Here is a 4,678-nt window from a genome sequence, read left to right as displayed (position 1 = left end):
CAGTTATTCATTCATATACTTAGCAATATTTAACACCTGCTGAATAACAGGAAATAGTACACAGACAGGAAACTTAGTCATGAGGGCTAGAAAGATAGCTCAGTAGATAAAATTACCTAACAAGCATGAGAACCTGAGTTTGATCCCCACAAGCACCATGCAAAGTTAAGCAAGGTGAATACAATATAGATAGTAAAGTCTTTGAGTCTGACTTTGAGAGAAATGTGTAGTAAAACTCTTGTGTGTGGCTTTGAGAGAAATGTTTCTGCATAGCCTTTGTTATGCTTGGGTTGATAAGTAGAGGCTGAGAAGTTTTGTTTTTTTTTTTTGAGACTGTATAAACCTTGAAGAAATGTCTTTCTGGAAATCTGCACTTGGCACTATGTAAGAGCTTGCACACACTCCTGGTAAGCCTAGAGCTCTTAGTCAACATTATGCTCTAGCCTTTACACACACACACACAGCAACACACCACTACTGCCAACACAAAAGAACATAAAGTATATTCATGTCAAGCACAAGCAATTGTTGTCTTTCAAAATGTCATATTCTATTGTCAAAAGATAGATTATGAATATATAATATTTTGAAAAGATCTTTTGAGAACATGATACAACATAAGGGAAGTAAGGTCTAGTAGAACGTAATGGCAAAATCTAATGGACAAATCCAAATAAGGAACCCCATCAGAAATGATTCCTGTAGTCTATCACAGAGACTTTAGCTACAGATTCCAAGTGGAGGATCCACTAAAAGAACAAAATATCCATCGTGATAACCAGTTTCTCCTGGGAAAAGTTCATATAATTTCAACAGAACTTCTCTCCTAATTTCTTGTCCACCACAACTGATGGGTGGAAAGATGGTGAATATTAGACAGAAGAGTTCAGGTTAGGACAATCAAAGCTTTTGCTACATCCACTTTCCATCTTGAATAATACTTAAGCACAGGAGATGAAGACATTAGACCTAAATTAAAGAATGTGATTTTGATATAATTTGAATAGAAGTAAGAAGAATATTAAATTCCTTAGTGTTTGTATCTGTTAAGTTCTGCTCTCAGCTGCCAAGTGTGGTGGAGTACAACTGCATTCCCAGCAACTGGGAGATGGGGGCAGGAGTATTAGAAGTTCTAGGCAACTGAAGTTCACAAAAGAATTTAGTTCTCCAAGTCCACATAAGTAAGAAAGAATTTAGGCAGAAAGGAAACACAAAAGAATCAGAGCTGTAATTTCCTTGTATTTAGTGTTGATGATTTGAACCTGAAGAACATTCATTGAGAAAACTTTATTTGTGAAGAACTTTTTCTTTCAGGTTATTGAGGGCCACACAGCTGGAGCTGCAATACAAATTTCTCCCCTGCACATGTTGACCCGAAAATGCTAGCAGGGCTATTTCACATGAAGTTATGACTGCCCTCTCTTATAACCAGTCTAAACCATTGTCCATATGCCAAACGTGATCTTCCTTTGTTCGAACTATAGGATGAATTCTTTAAATATATCTACATTGATATTGTAAGCTTTTCTCTTTTTTGAACACTTTTTATTATATATTTAAATTAGAAACAAGCTTGCTTCCCATGTCAGTTCCAGCTCCCTCTCCCTCCCCTCCACACCCAAACCCCTGCCAGCCCCCCCAGCTCCCCACCAAATCCCCACTCCTTTCCCCAGGGAGGGTAAGCCCCTCCATGGGGGATCTCTAGAGTCTGTTATTTCATTCTGGGGAGGGCCCAGGCCTTCCCCCAAGTGTCCAGATTGAGAGAGCATCTATCATTGTGGGATGGGGACCATTTGTGTCCCATGGATAAATACTGATCTACAACCCAAAGCCCCATAGATTGCCTATGTCTCCACACTGACACCCACATTCAGGGGTTCTGAATCAGTCCCATGCTGGCCTCTCAGCCATCAGTCAGGGCTCCAAGATCTCCCCCTTGTTCAGGTCAGCTGTTTCTCTGGGTTTCACCAGCCCAGTCTTGACCCCTTTGCTCATCACTCCTCCCTCTCTGTCACCGGGTTCCAGGAGTTCAGTTCAGTTTTACTGTGGGTATCTGCCTCTGCTTCCATCTGTCGGTTCTAGGATGCTATATAAGATTGTCGTCAAAATCATTATCAGGAAGAGGCATTTAAGGTAGTGTCTCCACTATTGCATAGTTTGCCAGTTGTTGTCATCCTTGTACATCTCTGGAAATCTCACTAGTGCCAGATCTTCCCTCAAACCTAGAATGACTCCCTTCTCTTTTTTGAAATCAAATATTTATAATTTCATCAAGTCATTTCAGTTCAGTTTCAAACATAAGAAAACGTTCAAAAACTATGAAAAAGTAAGTTTCCAAACAAAAAGGAACACCAACATGATACTTTTCCATTCTAGTCACATTATTTCTGTTCATAATAGTGCAGTGGCCAGCCTTACCCAAGTTATCAAGTATTTACACTATCATCAATTTTCAGAATTCTATTTACAGTGTCAGTTGCTAGGGTCAAAGCACTGAATGACTCCAACAGAGTTTGGAATACCATTTCCTCCAAAATACTGATAATTCTAATCCTCAGATATCAGTGCCTGTAGTTTTTCCTTCTTGGGCATGCCAGTGTTTTAGTTATGTTAACTGTAGAAATAGATTCAGGTTAGCATTTTCAGCTAAGGTAGATGGAATGACTTCTATAGCATCTGCAAAACATGATCACAGCAATTTCCATACCACTTGTTTATAAACACTCAGTCAGTCTCAGGGCCAACTCTAGTTCTGTAGTACCACCTCTTGCAATAAGATTTTTTTCTTATTATACATAGAGCACCATTAATGGAGCACTCTACTTCTACAATCATCAGTTTGGTAGAACCAGTAAGATAGATATAACTATTTGCCTGGCTTGTACAACCTATAATCTTGAATAGTTTTCCAGAGCCATTTAAAGTGACTTCTTCTGCTAGCTCAGCAGAAGCCAAGATATCAGCAGTGAACTGGTCAATATGAGCAACTGGTTTAGTTCCAGTATTCCTACAGATGAACTCAATGCCTTCACTTTCAATATATTTTGATGGGGGGTGTCCTTATGTATGCTGTGAAAATATGATTCCCTTATTGGTTGATGGATAAATGCTGATTGGCCAGTAACCAGACAGGAAGAATAAGCAAGGTTTCCAGATAAGGAGAAGGCTGTATTTTATTCAGAAAATGTAATGCGAGGTCACTAAGCACATCTCTTAGGAAAGACTTTTGGATGAGAACTTTATATCCCCTTTTCTAAATCTGCTTCACCAGATTTAAGATATATGCTCTCTCTTCTCTTGAAGTCCTTGATCCATCTGGTTACGGTCAGGTACTATTTGATTATGTGTGTCTGCTTTAGGAGAAGTGAAGGAAAACTGAATAAGCCAAATCTTAGCCTTTTCAACTTTGGTTATGACATAATTTGCCACTGGAATGAGACCTACCAGTTCAGAGTCATCTATTGTTCCACCAAGATTCTTAACTGTTTTAATATCTCTACATTGCTAGCTGTGGCTTCATCAATCACTTTATCACTGCATTGACACTCATAGGAGACAGTAGACTGTAATGTTGAGACAATATTTGAATTCAATGAAGTGATTGTGTCATTTAACAAACTTGCTTGGTTGCATATAGGTCAAGACATGTCAGCAAGAATTTCAAGATTCTTTCCCAAAGCATTTTAGAATGATTCAAATATTGTATATATGAATACCTTTATGCAGAAACTTGCTACAGGAGTCTAAGACAGAGCCATCAATGATGACTACCAATGTGGTTCCATCCTCTGCTTGTCTTGAGCTTTAGACAGCTTCCCCAGCATGTTGGCTGCTGGGTGCAATACTTGCATTTGTTTCAGAATGATGGTACTATCATTTGTAATGGTTACATTGCCTTTCTCATGCTGAATCATTTTGTCTACTCCTTTAGGCAAAAGGCTTCTCCTGGTGTCATCAGGAACCACTTTGGCCACAGACATGTTGCTGAAGCAGATCTGAGTTAGCTTTTCGAAGTACTGGTAGGAACCTTTCCAGTGGGTCCTAGGCCTAGTATCAAAGAGTTACATTTGCCAGCATGGGAACCCTGGTGACATCTGTGTGGGATCAGGAGAGCTGATGAACATGGATTCCTGCATGATGCAGAGGAAAAGTCTTTCTTTGACTCCTCCTCAAGCCTTCTAGGAAGCCTATTCCTAAGCTTTTTCCCCCCTTTTTAAAATTTAAATTAGAAACAAGCTTGTTTTATATGTCAATCCCAGTTCCCTCTCCCTCCCCACAAAATCCCTATCCCATCCCCTTTCTGCTCTCCAGGAAGGGTGAGACCTACCATGGAGGATCCTCAAAGTCTGTCATATCATTTAGAGCAGGACTTGGACCCTCCCCAGTGTGTCTAGGCTGAGAGAGTATCCCTCTATGTGGAATAGGCTAGCAAAGTCCATTCGTGTCCTAGGGATAAATACTGATCCATTACCAGAGGCCCCATAGATTAACCAGACCTCCAAACTGTCATCACTTTCATGCAAATAACTGTTTGATCTCCCAGCATTCCTAAGGAAAGAGCATAAATATTATAATGGTTATTTTATCGCAATGGAAAATAAAACTTCAGCTCAAGCATTTGAGTGAATACAATGGAACGAATTTCAGGAAGCAGACCTTGAACATGACTGTGCCTCAC

General features: G+C 39.7%; 1 pseudogene; it reads right to left on the bottom strand.

Annotated features, from left to right (window-relative positions):
* Nucleotides 1-2,426: 2,426 nt before the first annotated feature.
* LOC101843498 lies at nt 2,427-4,353 on the bottom strand (annotated as a pseudogene).
* Nucleotides 4,354-4,678: the final 325 nt, after the last annotated feature.

The sequence above is a fragment of the Mesocricetus auratus genome, unplaced genomic scaffold (assembly GCF_017639785.1).
Source record: "Mesocricetus auratus isolate SY011 unplaced genomic scaffold, BCM_Maur_2.0 Super-Scaffold_15014, whole genome shotgun sequence".
In the NCBI taxonomy this organism is placed as follows: domain Eukaryota; kingdom Metazoa; phylum Chordata; class Mammalia; order Rodentia; family Cricetidae; genus Mesocricetus; species Mesocricetus auratus.
The sequence above is the reverse complement of the archived record's forward strand: the minus strand, read 5'-3'. Positions and strand labels throughout refer to the sequence as shown.